This window comes from Phyllostomus discolor, chromosome 8 (assembly GCF_004126475.2).
Source record: "Phyllostomus discolor isolate MPI-MPIP mPhyDis1 chromosome 8, mPhyDis1.pri.v3, whole genome shotgun sequence".
Classification (NCBI taxonomy): domain Eukaryota; kingdom Metazoa; phylum Chordata; class Mammalia; order Chiroptera; family Phyllostomidae; genus Phyllostomus; species Phyllostomus discolor.
The window spans coordinates 102,178,260-102,197,305 of record NC_040910.2 but is presented as its reverse complement, the minus strand read 5'-3'; the positions used below and the strand labels follow the sequence as shown (position 1 = coordinate 102,197,305).

The 19,046-nt window shown below is 42.7% G+C and overlaps 1 protein-coding gene across 1 annotated transcript in view; it reads right to left on the bottom strand.

Moving 5' to 3' along the window:
• ZNF652 (zinc finger protein 652) overlaps nt 1–18,613 on the bottom strand; it is a 56,638-nt gene extending 38,025 nt beyond the window's left edge. The window contains 1 exon segment of the mRNA XM_028521903.2: nt 18,306–18,613. The gene's annotated coding sequence lies outside the window, so the exon portion shown is untranslated.
• Nucleotides 18,614–19,046: the final 433 nt, after the last annotated feature.

The following is a 19,046-nucleotide window of genomic DNA, read 5'->3' as shown; positions in this document are numbered from 1 at the left end:
ATTAGATCTGTACCTTATGGAAACTAAATACTTGTTGAGGGGAAGTCCTTTTTATAGAAGTATTCCAGCTAATAACTGAAGAAAAAAATATAGCATCAGACATCATTCTGCAACCCCAATGAATTAACAGACACAGGCAAAGGTGGCTGACACCAGTACCCAAAGGGAAGCAGTCAGCACCGCCTCCCGGTAGAACTACACGCTGCTACCTACTACGTAGTCTTGTCTAACACCCACAAGAAAGGTTACACCTTAACCTGTCCAAGTCTGTTGGTCTAAAAGTGAACTCACAGGAAGTAAAAGGAATTGAGGAACATGTTACATGAAACTGCGTGGACGCCATCAGCCAAATCCAGACTATGGGAAACCATACAACAAACTGTCTGGATTCCTCAACAAAAAAAACTGCACGGAGAAAAACAGAAAGAGAGAGAGAAGAAAAGAGAACTCATAGGTTTAAAGACATACTAACCAACCACTCTTCTTTACACCCTAATTTGACATTCCAGCTTGTGTCCGAATGTTGAAAAAACAATCTCAAGTTGACTGGGAAGTATACGCACTGGCTGAACACTGAGTGATGCCCAGGAAGTGTTTTAGTGCAATAACGGTATTGTGCTTGTTTTTTTTTTAAGACGTCTTATAATAATATATGACATCTAGAATTGCTTCGAAGCAAGTGGAGGGAGGGCAGTGGAGAGGGGTTGGCCCATAAATTAACAAGTGTTGAAGCTGGTAGATGGGTATATTAGGTTCACCATACTTTTCTCTTTATTTTTTTTATATTTGAGAATCTCTACAACATAAAAAGGTTTTTTCCAAAAGTAGTATTATATGCTTTGAAAGACCAAAAGTAATATAATTCAGAAACATATAGAACATTATAGCTTGACAATGGAGAAGTATTTTCTAACAACTACAATTAGATCCGCATTAGCCCTTTCTCTCCCACATTGTGACTACACTTAATTATCTCTTTATACAACTTAAATTTCCTATTTCTAAAAACTATACTGTAAGCAATATGGTATGTTTCTGATTTAATAAAACTTTAATTCCGGATATGTTAACACATAGTGCTAAAAAGGTATACAAAAATTAAACAGAAGCAAAACAAGTTGCCTAGTAAGACTATTACTCAGTCAAGATTAGAACCCAATTTTCTTAGACAGTAGCCACCACTGAGTTCCAGACAGTAACTGTCATTGAATTTTTCAAGGACAGAACAATAAAACTGAACCAACACCGCTTTTCTCTTCACATGGAACTTTCGAGGCAGATCTCGCTACAGGGAAGGTTTTACATCTATACCCTCAAAAGCACAGCCAGTGTTTTAGTAGGAGCTGGTACTAAAGCTGCTTTGCATGTGCTCTCTGGATGCCATACTTGTACTACCCACCATGTCCTGCCACCTTCGTATGTGCAGGTCCAGCCAAGAGACTGTTATCCAAAGTATACGAGTGTCCGCAGAGAGGCTTAAGGATGAGCAGAGGATTGTTTTAGGTGGTTCCCTAAATGTGCTGTACTACTACAAGGTGGCCAGGATTCTCTGTATAGTCAGTCGGTGTTATGGTAGCGTTACTGTGAGTACAATGGTTGGAAGCATTTCACTGTAGGAGAATCAGATGTAGGCATAGGCCATAACCACAGCTCTCACTATTAAATGAAAACCCACCTTCTGCCCTGGCCGGTGTAGCTCAGTTGGTTGGAGCATCGTCCCATAACCAAAAGGTTGCAGGTTCGATTCCCGGTCAGGGCACACACCCAGGTTGCAGGTTCGAACCCTGGTCCAGGTGCGTGAGGGAGGTAACCCGTCATGCTTCTCTCTCGCATCGATGTTTCTCTCTCTCCTTTCCTCTCTCTCTGAAAGCAATGAAAAAAATGTCCTAGAGTGAGGATTTTTTTAAAAAACCCACCTTTTTCTTTCCCTTGTCTGCTCCCTTCATCCTGAGCCAGCAAATATTATGTGTCTTCAAAGCTAAGCTATACCTTTTATTGTTTCTGAAATAGGAACCTAATCAACACAACAAACAAGCAAGCAAAATATAACCAGAGACATTGATTTTAAGAACAAACTGACAGTAAGCACAGGGCGGGGGGGGGATGGGGATAACAGGGCAAGAAGGGGAAGGGTCGTCAAGGAACATGTATACTGGACCCAAGGACAAAGCCGAAGGGGGTAAGGATTGAGGGTGGGAGGTGGGGGTCGGTGGGATGGGGCAAAGTCCTCGCAGGAAAATGGAGACAACTGCACTTGAACAACAATTAAAAACAAAACAAAAGAATGCACCCTATTTTTCCTCAAGTCTTAGATGCCACTGACTTTGAGTTCTCACTCTCTGGTCCCTGTGGAAGATCCAAATGCAGCAGCCGTGGTCTCAGACTGAGGCGCTTCCAAACCCCACGTTCTTGCTTGGCTGCCCTGGCTGCCTTACCCCAATATCCAATAAACCAACAAGTCCTGTTTTTAAAAATCGCCCTGTCCTCCCTGTTCCAATGGCTCACGCCTCCTAGGTCAGGCCCCATTCGCTTCACATACAGATTGTAAGAGCCCTTCTGCCTCCCTCGTTCAAACCGCTTCACGCAGGGATCTTCTCAACTACTAAAGAATCTGGCTCGTGTAACTCCCTGTCTACAAACCCTTTGTTGCTCTCCATAGCCTTGGAATGAGGCACAACTCCTCCCTGCACCATCCGGGCCCGACCGGGCTGTTCCATCAGGGCTCCCGTCCTCCTCAGGCTGTCTCCCAAACGCACCGTGACCTTCTCCGCCACCGCACCTTGGACCACGTCATTCTCTCCTACCCAGAGCACCGCCACCGCCCCCCCCAAACTACAAAATGCCAGCCATCTTTCAAGACCTAGCTCAAATGCATCTCCTTGAAGCTTTCCTTAATCGCCATTTTTATTTCTTAGAATGCTTAAGAGGATTTTTTTCTTTAAAAAAATGTGGTATGCTAATGGAAGGAACACTCAAGAGTTCCATTTAAGCTGGGAGGAAAGTGATTTTTAAAAATCCACTCCATGTTGCCAATTTCTTTCTCCTCTTCCTTTTCAAGCAACGATTCAAATTAATATAGTGAGTTTGGATGCCAAGGTTTGCCTCAGAAGGGATTCTTTGCATTAGCAAACAAACGTGGAGTAAAAGACACCAAAGCACTGCCCTACCTATAACGGTATTTTGCCTCAAGACCAGCACCTTTCTTGTCTTCAAGAACCACTTAATCCTTAACTTCTCTCAGAGCAAGACATTACAGACAGAAAGCGTCCGGCATAGGAGACTCCTGACTATTACTGTCAATGAACAGACAAGTTAACTTCCTAGTCGACGAAAGGTGGCTACTGCCCACGTGCTCCTATGACAGTGACTTGGGACTGTACTGAAAAGGGGACACTGTGCAAGAGCGGCACTCACCAATGTTGTAAATCATGCTTCTGCACGGAATACAAAAAGGGTGCGGAAAAACGTCTTCCACTCGGCCCTCAAGTGGCCGTGGGCAGACCTGTCTATCAATGTCGAAGGATAACCCTCGAAGATACGGATGTCCACGGTAACTCTGAACACAGGGATCAGATATATTACATGTGGTGCATATGTATGTATGACTGAAATTAACCTGTGAGCAGATATCCACTTATTTAAGTTTAAAAGCTTGATTTAAGATGACTCCAAATAGAAAGAATATTAGTTGGAATCTAGTGAAATCTGCACCAAACCTGGAGTTGATGGCAATGTACCAACGTTGGTTTCTTTGTTTATGTAACTTTAACGTGGTTATGTAAGACTTGAACAATAAAGGAAATTGCATGAGGGAGAGAGATACGGGTACTCTCTTCACAAATTTTCTGTAAATCTTAAATGATTCCAAAATTTTAACTTTTTAAAAAAAACTTAGAAAAAGAGAACTTACTGGGATAACACAAACAAACCAAGTTATAATCACTTTCCTTAAAAGATTTTCTTTGAATCAAAAAAAGCAGGCTACTGTACCAGTTTATTCTCAGAAATGAGATTTTTAAAAACGAATTTTGTTTGTTTAAGCTGTGATGTTTTTAAACATTCTCAGATTTACTCAGTAAAGACTATCAGTTAGCAAATGGGCTGGGTTTTTCAGCAGGATCCATAAACAAACATGTGTAGATATTTTTTATGACTTAAAACCCAAATTGGCTAATGCCAAGATACCTTGACTGACCTCTGACATTAACTGAACGGCCAACCACAGCTTACAATGCTGCGTGAATACGGAGTAACCTTTCTTAGAGCAGCTCAGCACTATCTTCCTAGGTGTGAGGTGTGGATATTTTTGGACCCAACCATCAAAGAAGATAATGACATTAGAAGGTCTTGCCGTAAGTAGAAAAAGATGTGTATACAAAGGCATTCATTTAGTACTGTTTATTTATTTATTTATTTGGGGGTAAAATAACACTTTTCTCTTTAGAGTAACAGGTATCCCCTTGTTAACTAAAACATCTTTGCTTTCATTTTTGATAAAAGCAACATTTTCATTTATATCTTACATGAAAAAGTAAACAAGCTTACAATAATTACTCTTTTTCTTCCAAGTCCTTAAACAGAGTACTATCTAGCACTATTATAACAAAAAACTTGAAACATAAATAATGGTGCATAGACACTGACATCTAAATTATGCGATAGCCCTGGCTGGTGTGGCTCAGTGGATTGAGCGCCGGCCTGCAAACCAAAGGGTCTCTGGTTTGATTCCCAGTAAGGGCACATGCCTGGGTTGTGGGCCAGGTCCCCAGTGTCGGACGCATGAGAGACAACCACACATTGATGTTTCTCTCCCTCTCTCTAAAAATGAATAAATAAAATCTTTTAAAAAATAAATAAATTAGGCCACAGATTTATATGAACTCACATAATAATATGTCCACATTTTAAAAAAGACTATAGAACATGTGAGAATGAGATCATGCGCTCTCATGATGTGTGACCATGCACACACGTGTGTGCGCATGTACACTCAGGTTGAAAGAAACCTCAGGCCCAGGATAGGGAGAGATACAGGTGGAGAAGGAGACACTTTTATTTTTTTCTTTATATTTTCCTGTAATCCTTAAATAGCTTTAAATAAACATGCATAATTTTTTAGAAAATTAGTAAAGTTTTCATTTTGTAATGCTATCAAGGAACAATTTGTCTCGCACGCAATCAAATAAGAAATTAAGAACAAGTACTGGAATCTGTAATTTTTAAAAAAGTGATCTCTTATTCATGACAAAAAATGGCAAAATATTTGCTATCAAACTTTACTATAGTAAGTTTACAGTAAAGTTTACTGAACTTTACTATAAGTTTTACTTTACTATAAGTTTTAGTAAACTTTACTAAAGTTTTTGCTATAAACTTTAACCCTCAAAAGCTAAGTTTTATTATAACAACATCAGACATTAGCCAGACCACAGGCTGTCAGTACTGACTACAACACCAGCTACATTTTTTTAGCTTACAGATGACGCGCACCATCCCAGTGTTACTATGTGCGGCTCCAAAGAACAAACTGTAGTTACAAATGAAATTATCTTCTATGGCTCCTCTATGTGATTATGCATAGTGCTAGAGTTTGTCCTTTAGCTGAGATCAGTTGATAGATTTTTTTTACACAAGAAAACACAAATCTGTCCTCTTGCCCAGGATCTTTCCATATCAATGCATTTGGGAACTGAATGAGAACTTACAACATATTCAATATTCCCTATTATATGAGAGAGAGAAAAAAAACAGGAGGCTCAGGAAAGTGAAATGGCTCTTCTAAGGTCAACAGCGAGGTCAGTGGCAGAGCTGAGCCTCCCACCCAGATTCTGGTCATAAGGCTCAAAATGAATTATTCCTCTTTACCTATTAGAATGGCTTAAATAAACAATATTGACAACACCAAGTGCTGACAGCTAGAACTTTCAAATTTTTGGCGGGAATGCGACAGAACACACTCCTTCTGGAAAACAGCCTGGCAGCTGCTTATAAAGTGAAACGGACCCACCATATGGCCCAGCAGTCCCACACCTAGGTATTCCCTCTAGAGAAAAGGAAACTTAAATTCACCTCAAACCCTGCTCATAAATGTTCACAGTGCCTCTGTTCATAATTACCAAAATCTGGAAATACTCCAAATGTCTTTCCCCTGGTGAATGGATAGCAATTTGTGGTACAGCTACACAATGGAATATTACTTGGCAATAAAAAGGAACAAGGTTCTGATACACACAAAAACTTCGATGAATCTCAAAGGGATTGTGATGAGTAAAACAGGTGAGTCTCAAAGATTACATACTGCATGATGCCATTTATAGAACAGTCTCCAAAAGACAAAACTACAGCGATGGACAAGGGCTGCCCGAGTTGGAGGGTGGGGCGAGTGGGGATGCAAAGGAACTGCGGGAGGGGTGCTTTCGGAGGATGGAACCGCTCTGTATCCTGGCTGTGGTGGCAGGGACATGAATCTGCACATGCACTGCCATTTACAGAAGTGCGTGCACACAGAAATGTCAAGTTCACTGTACATTAATTTAAAAATGAAAACAAGTAACCAACTCAGTCTCTGGTTCCTAAAAGCCAGCAATAATTATGAACTTTAAACTGTCTTTTTAAAAGATTTTATTTATTTATCTTTTAGAGAGAGGGGAAGGGAGGGAGGGAGGGAGACAAACACCAATGTGAGAGAGAAACATCAGTCAGGTGCCTCTCGCACTCGCTCCAACCAGGGACCCAACCTGCACCCCGGGCATGTGCCCTGACTGGAATCGAACTGGCGAACTCTCGCCTTGTGGGGCAGCACCCAACCAACTGCGGCACACCAGTCAGGGCAATTCTGTTTTTTGAAATAAATTCTTCCACTAGCAAAATAAAATTATTTAATGGTGTTTTTTTTTTCTTACAAAACCTCATGCCAAGAAAAGTACACGTTGAGCTTGGTCAATTACACTTTGTCTTGATTTCTCTTGCGGTGATAATATATACCGCAAAGGTTTATATGAGGATTAAATGGTAAAGGTTTGTTCAATAAATAAAAAAAAATACAGAAATATACACAGAATATAACAACTTTGGCTACAGAAATGAAAGGCAACCCCAACGAAGTAACTTCTAAACTCTGCCCTGGAGAACCAGGTTCTGACGGCTGCTTTGCTGAGGAGTCGTCCCTGGAACACAGCCCAGGCCCGCAGCCTGATTCTGACAAATAAACAAACATTCACTACTCCGTTATTGCTGTATTTTTATTCTGGAACCACTCTACACAAGTAAATTATTCTTTACACCAGACTGTGATAAAAGAGATTACACTAGAGATTTGAAGATCTTTCTATATATTTATTAACCCTCTCAGTTCGGCCTAACCTAATGAATAAACAGACAGTGTGTGTGTGCATGTCTGCATTAATAAACAATAGTAGGTGTGCTACCTCTCAGACTAAGACCATAGCTTAAATGCTAGGCAAAATGAGGGCTCAATCGTAACTCTTCCAGAGTTTTAGTTCTTCAAGAATTATCCCTCTAGCCTCGGCTGGTGTGGCTCAATGGCTTGGATGCTGGCCTGCAAAGCAAAAGGTTGCTGGTTCGATTCCCAGTCACGGCACATGCCTGGGCTACAGGCCAGGTCCTCAGTTTGGGGCACGAGAGGCAGCCAACTGATGTTGCTCTCCCTCTCTTTCTCACTTCCTTCCTCTCTCTCAAAAAGTAAATTAGAAATTTTTTAAAAAAGAATTATCCCTCTATATGGAGTAAGGTCGTAAGTATGATCTTCTTTCTGCCCCATTTCTTAGCTTTCTACTTCAAACCCATACTTCTAAGCACCAATTTTAATTTTATCGCTCCTGCCTACCCCCATTTAATCTAGTAACAATTTGCTCAGCATCTACTTCAAGAAAATACTTTTTGTTAGGTGCTATATGGGCCAGTGATTTTCAAGCTGCCTATCCCAATTTAAAAAAATGAAATAGGATAATAATTTTTAAAAGACCGCCACACAGACAGGAAGGGTAAGTACTGTTTCATGAGACTTCTGTTTCAGATGCGGGTGGGGTGTGACTGGGAGTGAACACATGTGGACACTCACGCGGTGCTTCCTACTGTGGATTCCAGTCGGCGTTTAAGAAATGGCACTACACGAAAAGAACAGTTCTAGATTTAGAGCAGTCCAAGCCCACATCAGGTGGCGTTTGTCGACATGTCTTTTATTTTTTTTTAAATTATTGTTCAAGTACAGTTGTCTCCATTTTCCTACCACCACTTTCCCCCATCCCACCCACCCCCAGCTCCCACCCTCAGTCCTTCCCCTTTGGCTTTGTCCTTGGGTTCATTACACATGTTCCTTGACGACCCTTCCCCTTCTTGCCCGATTATCCCTATCCCCCCCTCCCCTCTGCTTACTGTCGGTTTGCTCTTAATCTCAATGTCTCTGGTTATATTTTGCTTGCTCGTTTGCTTTGTTGATTAGGTTCCACTTACAGGTGAGATCATATGGTATTTGTCTTTCACTGCCTGGCTTGTTTTGCTTAGCATAATGCTCTCCAGATCCATCCATGCTGTTGCAAAGGGTAGGAGCTCCTTCTTTCTTTCCGCTGCGTAGTATTCCATTGTGTAAATGTACCCGAGTTTTTTGATCTGCTCATTTACTGATGGGCACTTAGGTTGCTTCCAGCACTTGGCTATTGTAAATAACACTGCTATGAACATTGGGGTGCATAGGTTCTTTTGAATTGGTGATTCAGGATTCTTAGGGTATAATCCCTGGAGTGAAATTGCCAGGTCAAAGGGCAGTTCCATTTTTAGTTTTGGGGGGGAATTCCATGCTGTTTTCCACAGTGGCTGCACCAGCCTGCGTTCCCACGAACAGTGCACTGGGGTTCCCTTTTCTCCACATCCTCAACAGCACTTGTTCTTGGTTGATTTGTTTACGATGGCCCCGTTCTGACTCATGTGAAGTGGTATCTCAGTGTGGTTTTAGTTTGCATCTCTCAGATGGCTAGTGATGCTGAACAGCCTTTCATATGTGTCTGGGTCCTCTGCATGTCCTCCTTGGAGAAGCGTCTGTTCAGGTCCTTGGCCCATTTTTTAATTGGATTGTTTGTCTTCCTGGAGTGGAGACATGTGAGTTCTTTATATATTTTGGAGATCAAACCCTTGTCCAAGCTATCATTGGCAAATATATTTTCCCATACGGTTGGTTCCCTTTTTATTTTGCTGATGTTCTCTTTAGCAATGAAGAAGCTTTTTATTTTGATGAAGTTCCATTTGTTTATTCTTTCCTTTATATCCCTTGCTCCAGGGGACATGCCAGTAAAAATTGTGGACATGTCTTTGAGCACTCAGTGTACCACCTGCCCTTAGAGACATAAGTCATCTTTAAAGAAAAGAAAAAACCTAACTTTCAGTTTGAAGTGACCAAAAGTTTGAGGAGAAGCTTGAAGCCAAAGCAATCTTTTGGATTTTGTGATAATACCTGACCAGTTAGAGCAGATGCAGAAATGTATATATTCTTTACTACAACAGGACAAGAAGGAATTACCATTTGAAATTAGATCATTTTTCTATCATGTATGTATTTTCGAAATGTAAGTTAAACATTTTCTCACTTAGCAATATTAAAATTTTTAGGTTACCATACTATATAAACTTTAAAAATATTTTGTCGGTCTTAAAAGTAAACATGTATCTGCTTTTGAAAAACTTTACCCCCCAGATGTCTTTGCTATGTAATATATATATGAAGACTCCATGTTTTCTCTTTGTGAATAACCTTTTAGATAACAGCTATATTCCAAGATAATCTGGCATTACCCATTAGGAAACTATAAATAGCTTATTAAGAAAAAGATGACTGTCCACTAAAACTTACACTAAAATCAGTCTTCATATTTAATATCCTATTATTATTCAGAAAATTACCTAGCTTATTTCTTCTCTAGAGAGTTTCGTGTACTAAAACCTAGCAAAGCGCTGAAATTGCTACCCGCCCAGTATCATCAGTTTAGTGAGTGGCTGCTTTACAGAAAGGTCTCTCAACCTCAGCACAGCTGGCAGTTTAGACCAGACAATTCTTTGCTGTGAGGGGCTGCCCCGTGCACTGGAGGACATGTACCAACATGCCTGGCCTCCACCCACCAGGTGCCAACGGCACCCACCCGACCTCGCTTGTGACAATCAAAGATGTGTCAGACATTGCCAAATGTCCCCCGGAGGCAAAACTGCGCTTGGATGAGAACCACTGTTTTACAGGTTTATATTTTAATTATTTCCATGTTTGGAGAAAAAAATGATCAAATGCAGTTTTTAATAGAAATGATGATGCCCCAGCACTTATTAAAGTGCATGGGTACAGGCCCTGGCCTGTGTGGCTCACTTGGTTGGAGCATTGTCCCATACACCAAGAGGCTGTGGGTTCAATCACTCACCAGGGCACAGATCTGGGTTGGGGGTTCGATCCCCAGTCAGGGTGTACACAGGAGGCAACCAATCGATGTTTCTTTCTCTCTTTCTCTCAAAGCACTGAAAAAATGTCCTCAGGTGAGGATAATAAATAAATAAATAAAGTGCACGGGTACCACATTTCTAAATATTAAAAAGAAAGTTAACTATATTTAACTTTTCATGTTGCTGTTTATTTTAAACCTTGGGTTTCCAAAGAGTTTAAATATTCAGCAGTTACAAGAATCCCATTAAGTAAAATATATTTTTAATAATTAGCAATTCAGGAAGAATTGTGACTTCAATATTATGAAATGAGACAGTAAAATAAATTGAGTTACAAAACAAATTTTCAAGAGTTGTAATAATTTTTAAGACATCTTCCATCGTATGTAACTCCTCTTTATTTAGGGATAAAAGAACACAGTTTTCTCCTAGGTTGGCTTGGAAACTCTCTTGACATCATGAAAACTCAAGCCGGGTCTTTGAGAATGTAAAAGAGGAATGTTTTGAAATGATTTTGCCCCACTCAGCACCTTAATATTTAATTTAAAATAGGACATTACAATTTTCCTATGGATCCATTGGGTGATATTTTTAAAATAAAAAAAAAATCCAACAGGTATACGTTCACATGGGTTAAAAGCCTTAACTGCAGAAGAACACACAGCAAAGAGCGCAGCACTCCTCCCACTGGCCCAAGCCAGGAACAATCCGAATGTCCGTCAACAGCAGAATGAGCAAATAAGTGACAAGATATGCACACAATGGAATATTACATGAAAATGAACTACTGCTTTATACAACATGGGTAACTTTCATAAACATAATTTTGTGCTAAGGAAAGCACACACACAAGTGACTACTACACACTGTACTCCACTTGTATGAAACTCACAAACACAAGCAGAAGTATCTCCGACGGCAGAACTCAGAACAGTGGCACCTCCGGGACAGCAGTAACTGGGAGAGGACAGGAGGGGCTTCTGGAACACTAATCTATTTCTTGGTCTAGAAATAATCTGTGTAATCTGATTACAGAGAAAAGATTCTATGATTTTCTGTTGTACCTACGATTTCCCTACTTTTCTATGTTGTCGACTTTAATTAAAATTTTGCTTAAAAAAAAAACAGCAAAGCATCTCCCTCCACCCAAACTCCCTCAGTTATCCAGTTCACTCCCCCAAATGAAAATACTAGTTTTTTTAGAAAATGGATTATTAGTTTCCTCCAGTTATTTTATGATATGTAAGAAAACCCACAAATAGAATCACTCTCCCACCCAAACTTGTATACAGACAGTAACACATTCTACCTACTGTTACATGCCTTGTTACTTTCATTAACAATATAGCTTTGAGATTTTCCACAGCAATATATAAAGAGTTTCCTAAACTCTGGCTAGTGTGGCTCAGTTGGTTGGAGCATCATAAGGTAAATCAAAGGGTCACAGGTTCAATTCCCGGTCAGGGCACATGCCTAGGTTTCCGGGGTTCAGTCCGGTTGGGGTGTGAGCAGGAGGCACTAGGTCAGTGTTTTCTCTCTCACATTGATGTTTCTCTCCCTCGCTCTCCCCCTCCCATCCCCTCTTTCTATAAATCAGTGAACATGATCCTCAGATAAGGATTAAAAAAAGAAAGTTTCATTCTTTTTGCAGCTATATAAAATTTGTTCTGTTTCATGAATATACCCTAATTTATTTAACCATACTGATAGGCATTTATGTTTTTTCCAAACTTTTGCTGAGTTAATTTAAATTACTTTATATGTAAAGAGAGGGAGGAAGGGAGAGGAAGGAAGGAAGGAAGGAAGGGAGGGAGGGAGGAAATCGTAGGGCTCATTACAAGAAGGACTTTCAAACTCCAGCCCTAATATTACGTTAATACAGGAAAAGTCCCTGAGCATCTGGGTCACAGTCGGAGGAGGAGTTGAAGAAAAAAATACAGATTTATCCATATAATTACAAACACCAACACACTCCTTGCCACCCCTCAAAAAACAAATACACTTTACCATGTGTTTCAATGTCCACAGGCCACTGATAATACTTTAGATACATTAGAATAATACATTCAAAAGGGTGAAAGCAATTTGTAAGGGTCTAGGTGTAAGTCTCATTTTGTAAATCACAGTGTAATTAAGAATTGATAACCCAATGAATCCCCAAAACTCAACCCAACTTCAAAGCTGGAAAGTATAAGTATGTTAAAGACTGTATCTTTCACTAGCATTGAAGACAAAAAGGAATCACCCAGCACTATACAACTTTGTGAAATCCACGTTAGAGCCATAACCCTCTGATGCCATATGCATAGTGAAGACTCGAAAAAATCTGACTACAGAGTTGTTCTTTGCATCATTTCCATTCCTGTTCTTGTCCAACATCCCTTCTCACCACACTGACTGGTTTATCAAGAAACTGACCAAAGTATCTAGCCCTCTACTAGGCCATTTCACTCTAGTAAACCAGAAAAAAGAATAGTTAAAAAAAAGCACCCCTCCTCCCAAGAAAAGTTTACATTAAAAATGTATTACAGTTGAGAAAAAAATATGTAGCTCAATCATCTAAATTTTATCTGTTTGCCCAGTCTGGGCTCACCTAACACAAGTGCTGTTATTATTAAACATTCTGGCTAAGACTGAATTTTTTCAAGTGTTCTGCAAAATCTAAGGTGAGAGAGGCTAAGATCATTATTTGCCAGTCCTTTATCAGCAATCCAATACTAGTGACTGATTCCACTGATGGGCAGGCAAGCCCCTAGAAGCAGCTCAATAATAAATGAAAATAAGGATTAGCAGATTCCCTTGAGGAAAATCTTGATGTATCACTGATGTGTCTAATTTATCTGAAAAGTCTCCAGGTAACTCTTGCGGACTCACGGATTTGTCACAATAGTATTCTGCAAAAATGACAGAATAATTTATTTCTATAGAACCCAAGAAATCCCATTTTTAAAAGCTGTGTGCACCGAACAAAACTCTAAACATGCCCTTGAATCTACTTTTCAAAGTAATCAATCTCTTAAGCTGTTTTTTAAAAATGATGTCATAATTTACCATAAAAACTGCCTTTTTAGCTAAAAACAAGGCTAGGAACCACGCACACAATCTGTAGAAAAAGGCTGAAAGTGGAGAGCTGATAAAATTTCATAGGTAAGGGGACCTTGCTTTTCTTTCCTTTTCCCAACAAAGCAAAAATGCCTAAGACGCTCAAACCTATAGCTAGCACTAATAACAGTTTATAATCAAAACCTCAGAAGGGCAGTAGGAATTCTTTAAGAGAAAAGGTTCACAAGTGTTTGTAAAAATCAAAGATAACTGCTACGTAAACAAGCAGAGGAACTACAATAAGCATCTGATGTCTTCACTGTTTCTACCAACCACTTCACGGCTTGCATTAACCATGAAAATTTGCACAAGGCTTTGCATGTGATTTGACACTGGACACAGAACTCATTGAGATACATTAATGTCCTAAAACACCCCTTTTACCGTATAAGCTCTGAATAGGCTTAAAACAAGCACAGCCGGTGGGTAACACTACAGAATCTGAAGCCAAGTTTTAACGTCTCCACCGAGTTCAGTCCGTCATAGAGCAACAAATCAAAGTTCCAATAAGCACCCTGCACCTGCAAGGCTTAGGTATGCTCCAAGATAAATATTTGCAATTTTTTCATCCCAAATCTGCACAAATGAAAGTATGCAGAGTGCAGCAACGAGACTTCTAAATCTTAAGAGCCAAAAATGATCTGTAGCGACTGCTCCGCATCAGCATGTCCCACCATCTATTGATTCCTGAATACTCCCTTAACGCAGGTGCCAGCGACTGCACTACAAGTCTGTGCGTATTCTCTCTCTCTCATCCTAACAAACTCCACTCTGCTGAGGGGGGCACTAAGGCCAGAGAGGTCAGGGTGCCTTGCCCAAGGCCACAGTGCCAGGAAATGGTGGAGCTGGGATTCAAACCCAGCTCTGCCTGGCTCCAAAGAAGCATCTCCCTGCTGTCCCTTCGGCTCACTAACTACAACACCAGTGCACCTCCATCCAAGTCAATTCCAGCGCTGACGGAAGCAGTGACAAGCAGATGAGAAAATCATCATACCTGAAACCGTGGCGCCAGACCCAGCAAGGAAACGCCGTCACCTCCTTTAGGATAGCGAGTTCTGAAGGCTGTGGTTCCAAATACAAGATAATCCACAGGTGGGGGGGGGGGGTTTGTTGTTGCTGTTGTTACATTGTTGGCTGTCTCTCCACTGACTTTTTAGAACAAGGGAAATGAAACTCGAGAGTACGTTCACATTTTTGGTCAAATTATCTAAAACCCTTTTAGTTAAAAGGGCCTTTTAACCCTTTTAACAGTTCACTCTTACAGCTGACTTCTCCCATAGCCTTCAGACATGAAAAACACAATCACATCAGTAGCATTACTAATCAACTTTTTTTTTTCTGCAGACTTGAAAAGTATTCTCTTACCACACAACCAGATTATTTCCCATACCTAGAGCAGAAATGAAAACGCTCTGGGTGTCATGAATCACAGCTCCGGGCCATGGCTGCAGAGAGTAGGTGCTGCTTCCCTTGAGTAGGAGCTGCTGATCTGAAACCTCCTCAGGGAAGGGTGTCTGAGGAAGAGTGCTGAAGAAACTACAGCGAGCTGTTTGTATTAATGAGCGGGCTGCTGGCACCCCTGCTCTGTAAGTGTTTCGCTGCTATGCAATTGTTTTCCAGCTTCCGAGCCCCGAATCTGGCAGAGGGAAGAATGCCATACGTGTTACACGATCAGCTGCTCTGTGGTGCGTGGGTGTCGAGCTAGGTAAGTGGCTGGTTAGAAGAGGTTCTGCCATATTAAAAAACAAGGAAGCACACTGTCCCGAGATTTTAATGATCTGTCACTGTACTGTGCTGACAAAGAAAAGTGACATATTTGCAACTTTGAAATGGTTTGCGTTCGGGATAGGCAAATAATTTCTGACAGTAAAACTTGACGCATGACATGAACACAAACTAAAACCTGTAATATAAGCCACTTCAAGCATGTTTATTAGGTAATAAAAATGCAATATTTGCCATCTCAGCATGCTTTCAAACTTCTTAGGGTACACTGCGTAATTATTAGAATAAATGCTACTCTTCAGCTATGTGGAACAGGTTCTATGCAAGATTCCAAGGCTCCGTTTCCTTCCAAAAAGCTGTTAATATCACGAATTCCTTAGCTTCTCAGGACCCCCAAAAGGCAAAAAAAAAAAAATTAAGGTCTCAAAAGATTTTCAAAAATTTTTATTTATTTTTAGAGGCGGTGGGGAGGGAGAAAGAGAGGAAGAGAAACTTCGATTGGTTGCCTCTCATCCTCGCCCAACCGCACCCCGACCAGGAACGGAACCCCCGACCAGGGTCGGAACCTGCCACCCAGGCATGTGCAGGGACCAGGAACCCAACCAGCTACCTTTTGCTTTGCATGACGACGCTCAACCCAATGAACCACACCAGTCAGGGTGAAAAGGATTCAAGAAAAAAAATATTGTCAAAATCGCAAGCTCCTGGAGAGCTAGAGATGGGGCTTTTTAAATGTCATTACCCATCACAACACTATCACAAAGCTGGAATAAATGTCTTTTGATTGAAATATGATCAAAATGCAGTCTCAGTGCAGAGTGTTGTAAACAAGAGTAGCTGACAATTGTCCCTTGCTTATTGACAGAAGGGTGCAAAATGTTCATCCCTAGTTCTATATTTTAAATGTGGAGGTTGAACCCCCTAAGTATAATTAAAACCTTTCCATTAAAACAAAATTTAAAAATGGATGATTCTGATGGCAATGCCACCCTGAATAAAGATATAAAATTATATTTAATACAGTTGAAAACATCTTCATGGAGCAGGTGCTCTACTATAGGAATGATAAAGCCTTCTCTGAAAAGATCAGATCAACCTCCACCAACATATAAAGGTTCTGGACTGGCATCATGAAACAGACCACTGACTTTGCTGGTGAGACCTGCTACCTTTAGATTACAGTGCAAGGAACATACATTATCAATTGATCAAATTTAGACAAATTACTTTGACTCCAGTCTTAATTTTTCTGAAATAAGACAGAAATGATGCCTTATAAATATCTAACTCACTGTAATAAAATAACAAAACACAAGGAAGGACACCCGTGAGTATATAATCAGCTTTGTTGCTTATTGCTCAGGACCAAAGTAATGCCAACCCTTACGGAAAACAAACATGCAAAAACAAACAAACAAAAAACCCCCTACAAAACTCAAGTTCCTTTCACTTTTGCATAATACAGATCTTCACCTGAGGTCCCTGGACTAGCTTCAAGACGACTGTAATTACATACAAAATTATGTGTCTACTTCACTAAGAGGGCCCCAAAGGCTTCAATGATCCCAAAGAAAGGTTAAGGAACAAGGAAGGAGACATTTCCAGGTTCACTAAAACTCAGCAGTAAACATTTTAAACAAAATTATACTAAAAGCAGTATCTAGCTGAATACATGTGCACAGTCCTGACACAACCAACCAAGCTGCCGGCCCGCTCTGAGGATCACAGTGCAGCTCGCCACTCTCAAATCAGCTTTACATGGGAACAGCACCTGCACTCGGTGCGCGCGCGCACGCACACACACACATACACACACACACACACACACCAGCCACAGCAGCCCTTCATTCCCTAAGCATACACAGGTTGTCAACAAAGCATGCGCTAGTTACCATTCCCAGAACAATACTAGCCTGGTCATCTCTGGGGAAAAAATACACATTCTTCACAAAATAGTACCTTATTTATTTACTGTGCCCTGACAGTAGATGTTGAACATTACAACAAAATAAAAGAAATTCCCACACACCACATGTATCTAATTAACTGGGGAAAGCATCACTCAGGTATCACTGAGGGTCTACAGGAGCTGTATATAAGAGAAACACTATAATAATGATCCTTGAGCATGGGGACAGTCAAAGATAGACTCACGCAGGGACATGGTTGTGGAAATCACCCTTCTCCAAAGGCAAAAGCACATTCCTTTGATTGGCACAAGCCACTCCTGACAATGGATCGCGATGACAGTGGCTGCTCAGCAATCAGGAAGAGAGAGTGTGTGTGCGTTGTGGGGGAGGGATGTACTAGATGTGATCAAAGACTAGCCCTCTTCAAAAAAGAGTATATGGGATCTTAAATTGTCAAGGCAGACTTGGAGGGTGAGGCAGGGGCATTTATCATTTCTACAGGAGATATCCTTCGACAATGAACATGTTATGTGCCCATGTAACAGGGGTGTCACTACCTTCGGCGTCTCCCATCTAAGAATCTTTATAAAGCCTGATTGGAGGGGAGGAAGAGGTGGGGAATGAAGAAAGGTCTGCGTTACCATCTGGGGTGAGTGTTGTGCGGCTGTATACTATATGCATTTTATCTCGGGCGGCACAATACTCCCCGGAGGTTGGAGATTTGGACGCAACCGCAGGGCGGGGGAGGCAGTAGGTGCAAGCCACCAGCTGCTGGGCAGTAGAATGTTCGCAAGAGGACTAGTGCAAACCTCCCCTTGGCCCGCTAACCAATGCAAACCCAGACTCCCCTCAGGCCTCGGGGCCAGCAGACTCCAAAACTGCAGCCCAGCCTAGGTCCAGGAGGGAGGGAGCGAAGGGGCAGAAGCAGGCGCCCCCGGCCCGAGCGAAGAGCCAGAAGAGCGTAGCTGCCCCGGCCTCTCAGCAGGATGGGGGCTGCTTCGGCCTAGTGCACGCAGCTGCCTCCGCGAAGGGTTAACCCGGTGCCCAGAATCCCGGCCGGCCAGGCGGGCGGCTGCAGACGGCGAAACCGCGACTGTGGTGCGTGCGTGGGGGGTTGGGGCCCCTACTCACCCGGGCCGGCCGCCTCCGCCTCCGCCGCCCCGACCGCCGCCTCGGCGGTCCATCCTGCGGCGGGGGGCCTGTAGCCGCGGTGCTCGAGTAACAACCGCCGGCCGGGCCGGCCCCTCCCCCCCGCCCAACGTCTGTACTCAGGGCCGCTCTGCAGACCCGGCCTCGGCCGCCGCCGCCGCCGCCGCCGCCGCCGCAGCGCTACGTGGCCGCCGCTCCGACGTCTCGCGACTCCCTTCCGAGCGCGCGAGGGCGAGCGGGGCCGGCGGGGCGGGCGGCGCGCGGGGAGGGAGGGGAGGGGGTGTGCGCGTGTGGATGTGTGTGCGGAGAGGGGGGCAGGGAGGAAGGGAGAGCGGCGGCGAGCGCGCGCGTGCCCGCGGCCCCTTCCCTCGCCGGCCCCCCCGCCCTACAGGGATCCCGACACCTCCCTCCGCCCGCCCCCCTGGCATCCCGGCCACTGGGCGCGGCGGGCGCATGCGCAGCCCCTGGGGCTGGCCCCGGTGCACCTTTTCTCTCTCCTGCCACATTGAGAGCGCTCCACCGCCCAGATAACCGCCGACTCCCGCCCCACCCCCGCCCTCCCCCACTCCGCCCACTCCGGAGCGTACAGGTAAAGGCGTGGACTGCGCGTGCGCACCGCTTTCCCAGGGTCTGGGGGCGTGGTTGCTGAAAGGAAGCCAAAATGTCGAGTGGGAGGGAGCTTTGGGCGAGGGGTGTGAGACTTCACGAAACGAGACTGTGGGT